Source organism: Periplaneta americana, chromosome 4 (genome assembly GCF_040183065.1).
Source record: "Periplaneta americana isolate PAMFEO1 chromosome 4, P.americana_PAMFEO1_priV1, whole genome shotgun sequence".
NCBI classification, from domain to species: domain Eukaryota; kingdom Metazoa; phylum Arthropoda; class Insecta; order Blattodea; family Blattidae; genus Periplaneta; species Periplaneta americana.
The window spans coordinates 144,879,005-144,893,939 of NC_091120.1; the positions used below are offsets into that span (position 1 = coordinate 144,879,005).

The window sequence follows — 14,935 nt, forward strand, 5'->3', positions numbered from 1 at the left end:
TACTTTGCCATAGATAAAATGCTATACGATTTCGTTATAAAAGAGAGTACATTATATTTTCCAAGAAGTTTTTTATCTTTCTGTTTCATGTTCTTGGCCTGTTACATTAGATAAGGTAAATCCAATATGTATCAGTAAAGCTCCTACAAATTAGAAGACGAAGTTTGACTATGACTAGGAAAATAATATCAGTTCTTTCTGCACACCTTTAGGTCAGAGTAAATTTTTGTGCTGTCTAATTATATCGGGTGATTTAATATAATTTGTCAACTAAAATACCGTAATTAAAGTTACTGAAAAGATTTTTAGACAGCATTTGCATGTGTTAAAGAATGCATGAAAATGATGAAAACACTTTTCTGCGTTGTTAAGCCACTTCTAACTTACCGAGGTGACTTAGTTTTTTAACAACACAGTATCTTTCATAATTAAGATTAGAAGAAAAATTTAAGGAAGTGGAAAGTGTTATTTCAGCGTGATAAGAAGCTCACAATAAATACAACAATGCAGATTTAATATAATTATATTTTTATTTGTACAACATTTGCAAATCACATAATTCGCAAAGATAATGTTACTATATAATGTAAATAGTTGATACAATTCATTCTTTAAAACGTGTTCTCAAAGTGAATAGCAGTGTAATATCGTAATCATCGAATGGAACAATGTCATATAGGTCATATACCGCCTGTCTGACTTGGACACTCATATACATACATACATACATACATACATACATACATACATACATACATACATACATACATACATACATACACACATAATATATATACAGGGTGTAAGGGATATAAGTGCCGTCCTTTTCACAGTCGTCGAGGACGGTCTACGAGATCAAAAAATGTCCATACAACATAGGGTCAAAACTTGATAGTTTTCCCAGAATAAAAAAAAATTATTTTCTTATTTTATTTGCTTATATCGTTAGTAAAATTACGAAAACAATTACATCAGTAGATATATCTAGCAAAGAGTTGAAATTAGTTTAAATAAATCTTAGTGTGTTTTATTACGTTTTCGTGAAATTAAATAAAAATGCATGCTTAAATTTGTTAATATTCTGGAGTTAGAGACGTGGCAACGTTCAGCAGGTAGTACTCTGCACAGCTCTACTGACGAGCGGATGGTAGTATAGTACAGGGTATTCGATAAATAATTTACAATGTCATTCACAGTTTACGAATATCATATGTAGGGAACGGAATTTAGAGTAGTAAAAGCTAGTATTGGCATCTACACAGCCATTTGTTTACAACCCTTTATACCAAGTCCTCCCCTCCATGAATACTCATAGCTCTCTGCAAGTCAACAACAGGTGAACGGGACAGTTGTCGCATGAGAACTTCAACATACAGGTTTGCAGTTCAGAGTAGTGAAGTGCAGGTACGATGCCGAAAGTGAAACCAATTAACAATACAAAATTGAAAGACTATATTTGTAAAACCTCCAGATCAAGTATCAAAACTCAGGAAACAATTCCCTAAATAAAATTAACGCTTCCCCCATGTCCAGTTCTTAAGAGCTGGGGGTCATGGTTAGAAGCTTGCAATTATTACGCACATCACCTCCAATCTGTGAAGAAAGTGGTCCAGTCTTTCAATCCCAATGATGCCGCTGCGATTCAAATACGCCAGGAAATGCTAAATGATAGAACAATCGAGAAAGAAGTCATGGATATTAAGCCAAATTTTGGATATTTACCGGATGCCATTATTCAATTAGAAAAGTCAGGAGTAGAACTAGTTGAGCAAATAAATATTATGAGGACTATTGTAAATAAACTGAGTGCAGTAGAAGGTGAAATAGGAAAACGTGTTGGTGAAAAAATGAACAGAGTTTTGATTTAAAATGATGGGTACGGTATTCTTAGTCGGATTTCAGATGTATTAACAAGGAGGTGTCCCAATGAAGTCATTCAACATATGAATTTAATTGGCGTATCTTGTTTCAAGTACTCTCCAATTGTCTCTGCAGATGTAGAGCGGAGTTTTTCAATGTTAAAAAATTTCCTTCCTTGCAACAGAGCAAAGTTGTAATTTGAAAATTTGAAAATAATATTTACAATTTATTATAACAAGGCACAGCAGGAATAATTTTTTCATTAACAAAACATAGCAGTAATTGAAAATGCCATTTCGTATGGTTCTACATTTTCTTCAACATTTAATGATATTGTATTAGACTATATTGTAAATATTGTAGTATATTGCATATATTGTAAATACTGTAGTATACGTTGTAAAGATATTATCATATTTCATAAAATTGTAAATAAAGGTTTTAATTTAACACGCTCCTGACAGAAAAACATACATATTCAGAGGCGAGTTCCATACAGAAGACAACTGTCTATCAGCCATCAATATGTCCACTTACACGCGAAGATTCAAAGGTTGATATTTAACTATGTATATTTGTAATGGTGTTTATTGGTGTCTTGTGCGTTGCCAAGAAAAGCACATGTAGTTCAAAAAGAAATGCAGATTATGTATGTAGGTCACTATGGGCCATATTCATAGACATTCTTAGCGCGGGCTTCCGGTGGATGATCAGCGAACTAACGTTTTTCGTATCCATAAACCAGTGTTAGCGATGTGATATGATATGAATCCTGTACAAGTAATCAGTCGATAGCGAGGGCTAGTTCAGCACGCTCGTAGCGCGGGCTAGCGAAATGTCTATGCATAGAACCCTACATGTCATTAAACTATTCCATTTGTTTATTCTGAAATACGTTTACAGCACGTTGCGTGTAAGTTTGTATGAAGTGGACTGTACTAGTCCATGCTCTGTGACGCAGCTCGCTTGACAGTCACTGAGCTACGAATGTCTATACTACGTTTCACCATTCTTTATAATATCCAAATCCCTTTCCCTGATCATATGTTATTAATTTATGGAGAAAGTCGTCGTAATTCAAGTGAGGCAAGAAGGATGTACCATCAACGTTTTCCTTAAAGAAGGTTACCTAATCGGCGAACTTTTGTAGCAGTTTCTCAAAGATTATTAAAACTAGAAGTATCTTACCCGTTTCGAAAATCACACAACTAGAAATTTGTTTAAAAATGATACTGCTTTAAGGAAGCGGGAGAGATTAAAATGTTGCATTAGAAAAAAATTCGTGTGATTTTGTACAGAAAACCATTGCTGTTTATTTTCTAGACGTATAATTCAAAATGGAGAAATATTGTTACATAAAACGTAAATTTATCATAATGTTCTATTAATGAGATTGAAAGTTTGTATTTGCTGCTCGTTTTATGTAAACAACAGTATTGTCATGGTCCGCTCCTGCAGTAGAACAGAGCATCTGTTTTGTACCGATATGTTTGTACCCGCTAGAGCTATACAGTGCACTCCTAAACCCCCTCCTCCCCGCTTGAGCTGTACTGTATAGGCTACTTCTAAACCCCCTCCTACCCATTCAGCAACGTTGCAAAACGTCTAATATTGTCAACTTTAAATATTGCAATTAGAAAAAATTGTAAAGACATTTTTCCTTCCTTATGACATCAATAATCATCGGTTAAAATAATGGCACTTATACCCCTTACACCCTGTATACACACAGAGAATGTTTCCGAACTCTACCGACAAACTTCAAGATGATGTTCGAGTTTGAATTTGGATGTTTTGAGATAGACGACTAATGGGCAGTTAGGTCTCCTTTCTAAATCGAAAAAACACATATTTCAAGTCATATGAAAGACAAATAAGACAATATAATTTTAGGATCCATTTAATTACCATAAGACACATGAATTGCAATATAATGCTCAAAATACCCACGAACATCACAACAAACTTTGGGCTAACGTAGTCGCTCTATCAATGGTAGAGAAGTGATCTTGCATCATATTGTAGATATAACATATATAAATACACAAAAAATTTCATTACAGAATGTTGAATAGTTTTTGAGTTATGTGGGAAATGCTTCATCACTGCACAGTGAAATGAATTTTGAAAAAAAAAATGTAAATATTTTTTTAATGGTAAAAATGTTTCTTTATAGCAGAAGGACAGTGTTTCACACATACCAATTTTCATTATTGTACAAGATACAGTACTGGAGGAAATAATGTTGAATATTTCCAAAATTTTACTGCTGTAAGATGTACCTAACCCCTTAAAAGAGAGAGAAAAAAAATTAAGTTGAAATATAATGTTGTCACATCAATAAGGAAGCTACGGGAGTTTCGGCCAGCTTCATAAAAAACGTTTTGAAGCAAGAGGCAGTGTCATTGTCTACCACAGTTGGAGTCCGACTAGTGTAACCCGGCCTAGCGAGCTGCTCGTATAGTGATGACTTCTCCCGCTCCTTGGCTACGTGAGTATTGGAAAAGTCGAAGGTCTTTTTGTAGTTGGTCGAGCTATAGCTCAGATGATAACCAAGTTTGTTTATCAAGCTTATATTTTTAATTTGTGAAGTTCATGGAGAATTTTCGGATAAAGTAAAAAATATTGTTTTCGAGTTACTTTCAGCGAAATCTCAGGAGTTATACGAGAAAGAATATTTTGCATTCAAAGACTGAAACATAATACTGTATACGGAGTCACAGTTTTAAATGAAAGTGAGATATTAACTTATCTCTGTGATAGGTCAAATGTTTTGAATACTCCATGCTAAAAGCTACTCTGTTTCTCCCTGTGTCTCAAAGAAAATATGAATATTGAGAAATTTAAATGTATGAAAGTACATGTTTTATATTACATTAATGATTACGTTGAATTTTGTTATATCAGCTATATATTTTTCATATTTTTATAGTTCAGTAAAAAATTCAGTTCTCTAGTGTTATCTACCACGAAAACTTTATACTATTCAGCCAGCCAAAGTGCCATTTTACGTCTTTAAGGCCTGAAACCAGCTTCCAAATTAACTAGTTTGGGAAGCATGTACAAAAACAAATTAATGAAAACTAAAACAAAGCTAACTTGATTGATTAATAGTCTTATTTAGTGTAATTTTTCTTATTCTTTACGCTCATTGTTGCTGAAGTTCTTGAACTTGTTCAATTTTTGACACCTCGATCTTGATGTCCATGCTACTCTCATCGTCCAAGAACTTTTTCACTACATCATAATTTAACTTAAGACACTTTCCATATTCCATAATATCTTCATTTCCTTCTTTATAACTATGAACCATATATCGAGCCATAACCATTTCATTCATATCCTTTGAAGTAATAGAAATCTCATATCTAAAGTCTTTAGCATTACATTTTGGTCCTATATATTTTACAAATCCATAAAATAATCCTTTCTCTCCTCTGAAATGTACATAAAATATCTCTCCACATGTTAACATGACATTATTGTATAATCCGGAAGATGAAACCATAAGCTGCTTTTTGGAGAATACTCCAGTTCCCTCCCAGGTTTCTTCCTTGTGATTCTCTTGCAGGTGACATTTCATTTCAACCAAAGGACCTTTCCAAGGACATCGTCGCCTTCCTGCTAGAATAACTGGGCAATTGTAAGGACCAAATGGACAATCTTCCTGGTGTTCCAATATGAGGTGAACTGGAAATGTTTCTGGACAGCCGTTCTTCCGGTAGATGCATGGATATTCGACCTGTCTTGCAACGTTTTCTAACATAAGATTCGTACCTCTCAGAAAGGGCTCTTTGCATTCTGGACATCTGTTTAGTTTCGGTTTACAGTTGTTGCAAATATTGTGTCCATTTTCGCAGAAAGATATTGGTGGTACCATATAATTTTTGCATCGAGGACATTGAAGAGCCTTCAGCAACCCTTCGTTAGGATCCTTTGTGAGTGTGTCCATTCCGTAATCGTTGCTTGCTGAAATTAAATGATTTGATTACCTTAATAAAATTAGCAAAATATGAAAGACTGAACTTCCGTAGAGTAATCATAGTAACAGGTTTAGTATAAGAAAATGAAAATTGGTCCTCAGTACGTAAATTTAAGGGGACCGAGATATTTAAGAAATAAATATAATTCTTATATTTCAGTGTCCATTGCAGTTGTACCTATTAAGCATTCGATTCGTAAGTGGTTGCATGTAGATTGTGAATATTTCAGCAATTTTTAAAGGTTCCTTTAGTTTTAAATGAGGATTTTTGTAAGATATTTTAATGTCAGCTGTTTTTGAAGGGTATTAATAATATCTAAAGTTTCCACATTTAAGATAGTCTTTTAAAGTATTAGTTTAGAAGTTTTTCATAGTGATAAGTAGGGGGCGGATTTTAACATATTTGCATATTTTATTCCTTAGTTGCAAATTGTATGCTACCATAATATAAATGCATTTAAAGTTATTTGTAATAAAAGTTAAAGATTTTATATTGTACATATATGCATATTTAAGGGGTTAATGTATATTTCAGCTTTTAGCGCGAATATACTTTTTCTACCGTCTCAGCCAACTCGCTCGGTTGTGCGTCATTGTTTATGTAAATGAAAAAAATAAAATGAATGTGATACATAAATATTATTTTATGAAACATAGGAAACGAATATGGATAAATTATAAGCGCAGAAACACCATTTTGTGACACTTTTTAAAATAACTCAGCTCCAGTGAGCTCAATGGCAAAATACTTATTTTCACTCTATATGTGCTGTATTTTTGGTCCAGTAAAAATGCTCATCATTAAGACAAAACTATTAAAAATACAGTACTATTATATTCCGTGGACAAAAAGAAACTGAAGTGTGTAAAACTAGAATATTTTATGTGGATCAAAATAAAGTTTAAATAATCAAGTTATACAATATTTCGATAGAATATCAAGTTTTCTGTGAGTAAAGATCTGTTTTAATCTTATCTCAGTCCTCTTATAGCATTACATCCATCTAGAGAAACTACAATTTCAAATAGTGACGGAATTATTGAAATCGGTTAATTAACTTCTGAGATTACTTCATACAAACACACAAACATTCTCTTTATATTAATATTGATAAACAATTATACATTATCATCGTAGAATACAAAATAATATATCCGTATAAAATAGTGTTAAATGAATAATATTCTCCGTTTGTTGTGTGCAAGGCCGCCTTAAATAGACGGAGTCATTTGTTTTCATTTCATTATAGCCTATTAGTCTGAGGCGGCGATGATAAAACGTATGGTTATTTTAAAACTCGTGTATCTCGTTAAATATCAGTTCTATCAAAATTTTTCATAGATTAAAACTTATCGGAAATAATTTTTAAAGAAACTTTTGTTGTGCAACATTTCTCATGAAAATCGATACTACGCGAGATAGTTCTATTTATTTAATTCAGGCCCCCTTATAACCCTCCTTTCAAATAAAATGAAAAGGTAACAAACATCCAGATAGACAGACAGACATACAAACAAAAATTTAAAAAATGCAATTTTTTGTCCCAGGATGATTAATTATACACATTACACCAATTATGTTTGGAAAAGCGAAAATTACCAGAAAAATTTTGGTTACAGATTTATTATTAGGTATAAGTATTAATAAAGTCTTGTACATTAGAAGATTTTATTCCATAATAAGTAATTATTTAAAAGGGCGAAATATAGTAACTTCAAAACTATATTATTATTATTATTATTATTATTATTATTATTATTATTATTATTATTATTATTAATTTTTACAGAGAGAAAAAAAACTAAAAAGTTGAAGACGATTTCAACAGACAAGTAAGGGATTTTACTGAGGTAAGAAATAAAAAATTTCTGTCTACAGCGAGCAGAAAACTGATTCCAGTTTTAAGGGAGAAAACTGATCCGCAGTGAAGCGGGAATTCATAGGTTCCTTTTGAAACAAACAACAGAGATAACAGAAGCTGTCTCATGACAAGACTGGAAAGGATATTGCAGATAATATAAATATGGAGTATAATGAAGATTAATAGAAAAATATATAGCCTACCTCCGTAATATAAATACCCAAATAATTTAATTTCTGTAACTGTGTATCACAGACAAATACTGCATTAGAAAGCCTACAACTCAATGTACACGATAGGAGCTACTGAAGGTAAAAGTGAATGTTATTACCAACGAGCACAGAATACATAGAGTAGACATGAACAGCTTCAAGGTGAAGCCGATTTTGTGGACAGTCGCCATTATGATGCTACCAAAACATTGGGCTCCCGGTTAGCACATGGGCAGTTGATTATGATATTGCATCGTTGTTTTAATTAATAAATGAACTAATTTAAATATGCCTACATGTGCTGCGTATGGCTGCACAAACAGGTTTTCAAAAAAAAAAAATCCCTGGGATAACTTTTCACAGGTAAATATGCATGTGTGAAATGTACTTATTACCGGTAGATAATGAATGATTTAGCCTAGGTTAGTCGGTTAGATTCATATTGTTCACGTATTAGTTTGATTAAGAGAAAGGATTAGTGTATTGATATTATTTAATTAATTTTTATAATCACTAAACCAGACTTACGCTTTGTAGACTTAGCATTTACGAGCGAAACTAATCTAACAACCCAAGTTGGAAGTTTGTGTTGCCTGCTATAGAAAATGGGTGTACCTAGGTTTCTCTTCAACCGAATGCACGTATTCGTTTGATGAAGGAAAAAAAATAGTGTATTAATATTATTGTAATTAATTTTTATAACCACGAAATCAGACATGCTTTGCAGCTAACCTAACAACCCATGTTGGAAGTTTGTGTCGCGTGCTATAGAAAATGGGTGTACCGAGGTTTCTCTCCAACCGAATGCATGTATTCGTTTGATGAAGAAAAAGAAATAGTGTAGTAATATTATTGTAATTAATTTTTACAATCACGAAATCAGATGATAATGAGATTGCTGACAGCTGCTGTCTTAAAGCAATCAGAAAGGTACATCACACAACTTATATATTTGTTTTCAAGATTATAATCCTAACAGTCTCTGAAAAAGAAAATTAAGTGTACGCACTTTTAACATTGGTAAGCTAGGACCTATCCGGAAACTCGTACAAAAGTAGCTTCATTAACTCGGTCGTGATCTAACTTGACCCACTTGGTAATAAAACTTCACTTTTGTTCGCCGTTATAATCTAATTATATACTATAAACGAAGAATCTATCAAATATTAAATGGTTAAGAGTATTCCACTTTTTCTCTAAACAAAATCGGGACATCTATACGAAATACTGGCAAAAGGAAGAGAATGATAATTTGCGTAAAGAAGCAAGTTGCATTATTAAATCGAAGCAAATGGATCAACCTATAAAAGTAAATAGGCCAATTATAGGTTAGCATTTTTATTGGACTAGTAGCAAAATAAGGTCAAACTGTTATCTTCCTTTTTTATCATTAATGTTTGTTTAACCTTCCAGAGTACCTATTAAATACCATACTGCAATTTGAAGAGCTGTCAATTTAAATATGTGATTTATCGATGACAGTTTTGTAATGTTTGCTAAAAATACGTGCCTAGCGATTCTGTATTACGAAACAAACAAGAAAGTGTGAGTCCTTCAGGAAATTAGGGACATATTGAATTCTTATTATCATAAGATCTTCTATAGCGTAATAGCTATTTTACAATGTTTTGGTAGCAACAAGATGGCGTCAGGTCCATCAAACCGGCTTCACTCCGTCCAATGGTATTAAGATGCTAGTGTCTACTCTATGTATTCTTTGCTCGTTGGTTATTACCACTTGTGGCAAAAATCGGAATTACATCTCATGTCACAGGGTCCGATCGGTATTAGGATATCCATTATACCAATGTTATACCAACATTATTATTATTATTATTATTATTATTATTATTATTATTATTATTATTATTATTATTATTATCAGTAGTAGTAGTGGTGATAGTAGTAGAGTAGTAGTAGTAGTAGTAGTAATTTTTCATATTACTCCCCGAAGTTAGAACGCCCAATGATTTATCACATTTAAATGAAATTTAGGCCTACATCTTTTAGAAAATTATATGTTTATCCCCTTTGCTATGAAGACTTTCGGTCCTTGGAGTTATGACGCTAAAGTTTTGGCATCTCAAATCGGTCAAATTTTGATCTCCATTACTGGTGATCGCCGTTGCACTAATTATTTGCATCAACGCTTAAGTACTACTATTCAACGGGAAATGCAATGAGCATTTTAGGTACTCTTCCCGAATCCAACCCTTTGGACGAACTTTTCCTTCTTTAAAATTTATTAAGTATTCTGTGCGTAATTAATTAATTAATTAATCAATCGATATCATATTACAATAACAGGATTTGTGAACAAGCAAGCAAATAGAAATAATATTGTAATCGCACATCAATAGTAAAAATTAATAATACTAATAGGCCCGTTACACACCAGCGAGAAATATGTAATACATTTGTCGAGCTATGGAAAATGCTTTCCTTTAGCAAGGAGTAAAGCTCGAAATAAAGCATAGCTGACATTAGTCGGCTAGCGATTTTTTTAAAACATTGCTATGTATTCACCGCTTCCACCGGTAACCTAACCTAATTGTAGGCTATAAAATTTATATTACGTGAATAAAATTGACCAATTAATAGAAAGTCAGATGTTCAAATTTATGTAACTTTATTTCTATCAGCGCATATCAAACCCAAAGACCTTGTATAGTATTATATAAACAGTCTTTGATCAAACTGCCTTCCGTATGATGTAAAAAAACTCGTGTTTTAATTATCTATGCAATGATAGCTCCACTGCGTAGCAACATATTTCTCGCTGTAGTGTGAAGACGTTAGACTAAGCTAAGCCGTGTCCACACATTTCATAGTTCATAGCTCTCCCTGTAGTGTGTAACAGGTCTTAGTATTTAGAACACATTCTCAGGAAGGGGAAATTTTTATGCGATAATGTTTTACATTTTCTTAGATTAATCTCTCTGGCACTGAAATGTACTGAAAAAGATTTCATGCATGTTTGAAATTAATTTCTTATTTTATAACAAATGAAGAATTTTTATTTAAATGAAATGTTTAACCACATATACATAAATAAACCCATATATAATCAATTAGTACTGCTTTATCTAAATCATCTCAAAATCTAGCATTAAATTACGTTAATTCCTATACAGCTAGAAGGAACTAGGAAAAGGATTCATTAACGAAATAGCAGACATTGTGAAATTGAACAGGAAAACATTGAGCAAGATTTTATAAAATGTAAAAAATTAAACGTCTGAAAGAATTTCTGTTCCTGTAAAATTTTTAATTTGGCGCTTACAATGTTTCTTCGCTTAGCTTTGAAATATAGACGTAAAGAACTCAGAAATAAATAAATAAACAGTGTATTCATGGCATCCTTATAATTGCATGAAACGTTTATGCTCTCCGTTGGGTGTTATTGTAATAATTAGATTTTTAAGGAATTGGTTCTTATTAATTTTATAAGGATTGTGAAAAATATTAAGAGTGGAATAAGTATAATGCAATGTATATGTTGAATTATTATTACTGTTGTTTTTCTTTATTTTTTATCGAATAAACAGGATGAACCGTAAGTAATGTAATTAATTTCAGGGAGTTATTCTTTCAGATATTTGAAACAAAAGGTTTCATACAATTTCGCTCGTTTTTACTTCCTTTCCGAGATAAAAATTGTTTTACATGACATATTTTGTAGCGTGTTTTGAGTAAGCCACTGATTTAATTCCCAATATTCTCAGTCAATTTAAGATGACAGGGTATTATGGTAATAAATTATAGTAGTAATTTTAGTTTTGTACATTAAATGTGCAGAAATTTGATACGAACAAATGTAACATTTTCAATTTTCTTTCCAGAACAAACAAATTGACTGAGCATTTTGGGATTAATTTAGTAGCTTTCCTAAAACACGCTATGATGTTTCATGTATATTTTTTTTTCTCGAAAAGAAAGCAATAACGAGCAAAATTATATTACGATTTTCTGTTTGAATTATCTCAAAAAATAACTCCTTGAAATTAACGACATTGCTGACGGTTCACCATGTACCTACGTATATCATATACCTGTATAAGTATTTAGAATTGAATTACTCTGTTTCATTCGGGACACATATCGTTTTCGGTTCAACATATTCATATGAACACAATTATTAAACGTTAAACTGAAAATCGCTGACAAAACATTCTCTCAGCTGCCCGATCTGTTCATATCAATGCCTGTGTCTTTAACATTCTAACTTAACAAGATCGTCAACATCTATCTAATCACTGACCAACTGAACAGAAGTGACTAATATGGATACTTTGTCTCTGACTAAATTATAAATCATATGTAGGCTACAAAAGACGATTTTATACTTGAATAATAATAATAATAATAATAATAATAATAATAATAATAATAATAATAATAATAATAATAATTTCAATGTAATATATATGGAAAAAACTGTACATAATGGGTATGCATAATATCTGTTTAAAATATGTTAGATTGCTTAGGCCTGTAACCAATTTTTCCCATCATTCCCATCGATCACAGCTAAAATCACGTCGGCCTCACTGCGGCAAACTGACGAATTTCCATGATTATCTACCTTTCAATATAAGAGTTAAACATCCATGTTGTGTATAGCCTGAAGCAATTTTTCAACCTGTTTTCCAATCTACAATTCTAAAACAGAAACTAAGAGGGAGAAATGTTTTTGGAAAGGGCGTTATTCTGCCTGTACGAAAAGATAAAAGGAAAGAAAAAAGCCATTCATTGAATCTTGCTATTAATTTGATAAAGTAGTAGGTTATTTTCTATCTGATGTTCATACGAACGTTCTTCATTTATTTCGTTTTCAAAAATACAACTCGATATTTTTAAAATTACTCTGCTTTTATCAACTGCTTACAAAGCTGGTAGGCTGAAGATTGTGTATAATATTGTATTACTTTTTGTGGTCAAAGAATATAATATAAAGCACTGTTTGAAAATAAAGACTCTTAAAGCAAATATGTACACTGTTAATGAATTAATTAGAACACACTTCAAGTCAGTAATTACACAAAAACTATCAAAACTTACAGAGAATTCTTACCTTAAGATTCCCACACAATCTCTCAGACGTTTAAAACTGTTGTAACGCTCCGTAAGGTCAGACATAAGAAACAAGATAATGCAGCCGTTTTCTTTACTCAATGATAAGTCATAGCTAAGTTATTGATGCCTTTAAAAATGAGCGATTAGATTACAAATGTCCGAGAAATTAAAGGAATGACAGTAAAAATTATTGCAAGTACTGTCATCATCATAATATATTGAACTTGTATCGAGAATGCACTTTGCGTATAATATTCAGAAACAAATACTCAAATGGTATTCACTGATAATAATTACACTTGAATGATGATGTTACATATATTTCAATGTGCAGTGCATGGAGAATTACATTTAGCGCTATTCTCTCATTTATTTCTACAAACGAAATTCTCTGACTGCTAAAAACTGCAAAAAATTAAATTTATTTTTGGCTACGATTTCTTTATGCGGAAATTACTAATGAAAGGAAAATCGTAATCGATTCATTAATGGGTGCTAGGATAGGACGGCAGTGTCCTGAAATATGTCAAACAACACGAATTTGTCCACACCTGTGGAGTAACGGTCAGCGCGTCTGGGCGCGAAACCAAGTGGCCCGGGTTCGAATCCCGGTCGGGGCAAGTTACCTGGTTGAGGTTTTTTCCGGGGTTTTTCCTCAACCCAATACGAGCAAATGCTAGGTAACTTTCAGTAATGGACCCCGGACTGATTTCACCTGCATTATCACCTTCATTTCATTCAGACGCTAAATAACCTAGATGTTGATAAAGCGTCGTAAAATAACCCAATAAAATAAAAAAAATTATTCAACGCTGTATCAACTACGAGGTTATTTAGCGTCGATGAGATTGGTGATAGCGAGATGGTATTTGACGAGACGGGGCCGAGGATTCGCCATAAATTACCTGGCATTCACTTTACGATTGGGGAAAACCTCGGAAAAACCTATCCAGATAATTAGCTCAACCGGGGATCGAACCCGCGCCTGAGCGCAACTTCAGAACGGCAGGCAAGCACCTTGACCGACTGAGCCACGCCGGTGGTCCTCTGACTGAGAAGAAACTGCCTACTAAAGGATGCACTGGAAGAAATGGTAAGCGGGAGAAAAGGTCGGGGCAGAAGGCGATATCAGATGATAGACGACATTAAGATATTAGGATCATATGCGGAGACCAAGACATAAGCAGAATATAGGAAGGATAGGAGAATTCTGGTTTCCCAATGAAAGACCTGCCCTTGGACCATAGGCGGAGAGAGAACAGTTTCCTTGGGGGGGGGGGGCAAAGAAAACCATAGAATCCCGATATAACAAGGTTTTGGGGGACATTATTTACCTTCTTCCCTCGTTATAACTTGACCATGGTACCGTATATCAGAATATGATCATTTAATAAAGGTATTTTCGGGGGGCATATTTCTTACAGTGTTACATCCAATTCCACGATGTATCGGACCGAATTATATAGGGCTTGAACTGTAGGTCTACTACAAATTATAATAGGGCATAACTTAAAAAAATCTCCCTATTTTTCTCTCTCATACACAAACACATGTATACAGCAATAACGCTACATAACAGTGCCAACAGAAACTTTTTTATCTGAAGCTTACCTTCCTGAAGATATATGAAAAGTAAATTCTAATTATTTTACTTAATCTCATGTCTTTAAATTTACACATTGTACCAGGATCACTTTTCTTTTTTCTGCATTATTCTGCAGTATGTTATTCATATTTCTCCCAGTGGCGACCTGAACATCTGCAGACTTCTAACACATGAGTACAGGCTGTTACAAAAGAAACATTACAGTGCTTCCATTCCTCAAATGAGGTATACAAATTGTTATACATTTAGAAATTTAAAATAAATATTATAATCCAGACACATGATCTGAAGACATTAATTCGTCAATTTGAGCACAGAAACTTAATCATAAACAAAA

At 32.9% G+C, this 14,935-nt stretch overlaps 1 long non-coding RNA gene across 1 annotated transcript; it reads right to left on the reverse strand.

Moving 5' to 3' along the window:
- Positions 1-507: 507 nt before the first annotated feature.
- LOC138698260 (uncharacterized) lies at positions 508-13,277 on the reverse strand. Its single transcript, XR_011331801.1, has 2 exons — positions 12,991-13,277; positions 508-5,829 (listed from the first exon to the last, which is right to left on the reverse strand). It is a non-coding gene; the product is annotated as an uncharacterized lncRNA (long non-coding RNA).
- Between the last annotated feature and the right edge of the window lie 1,658 nt (positions 13,278-14,935).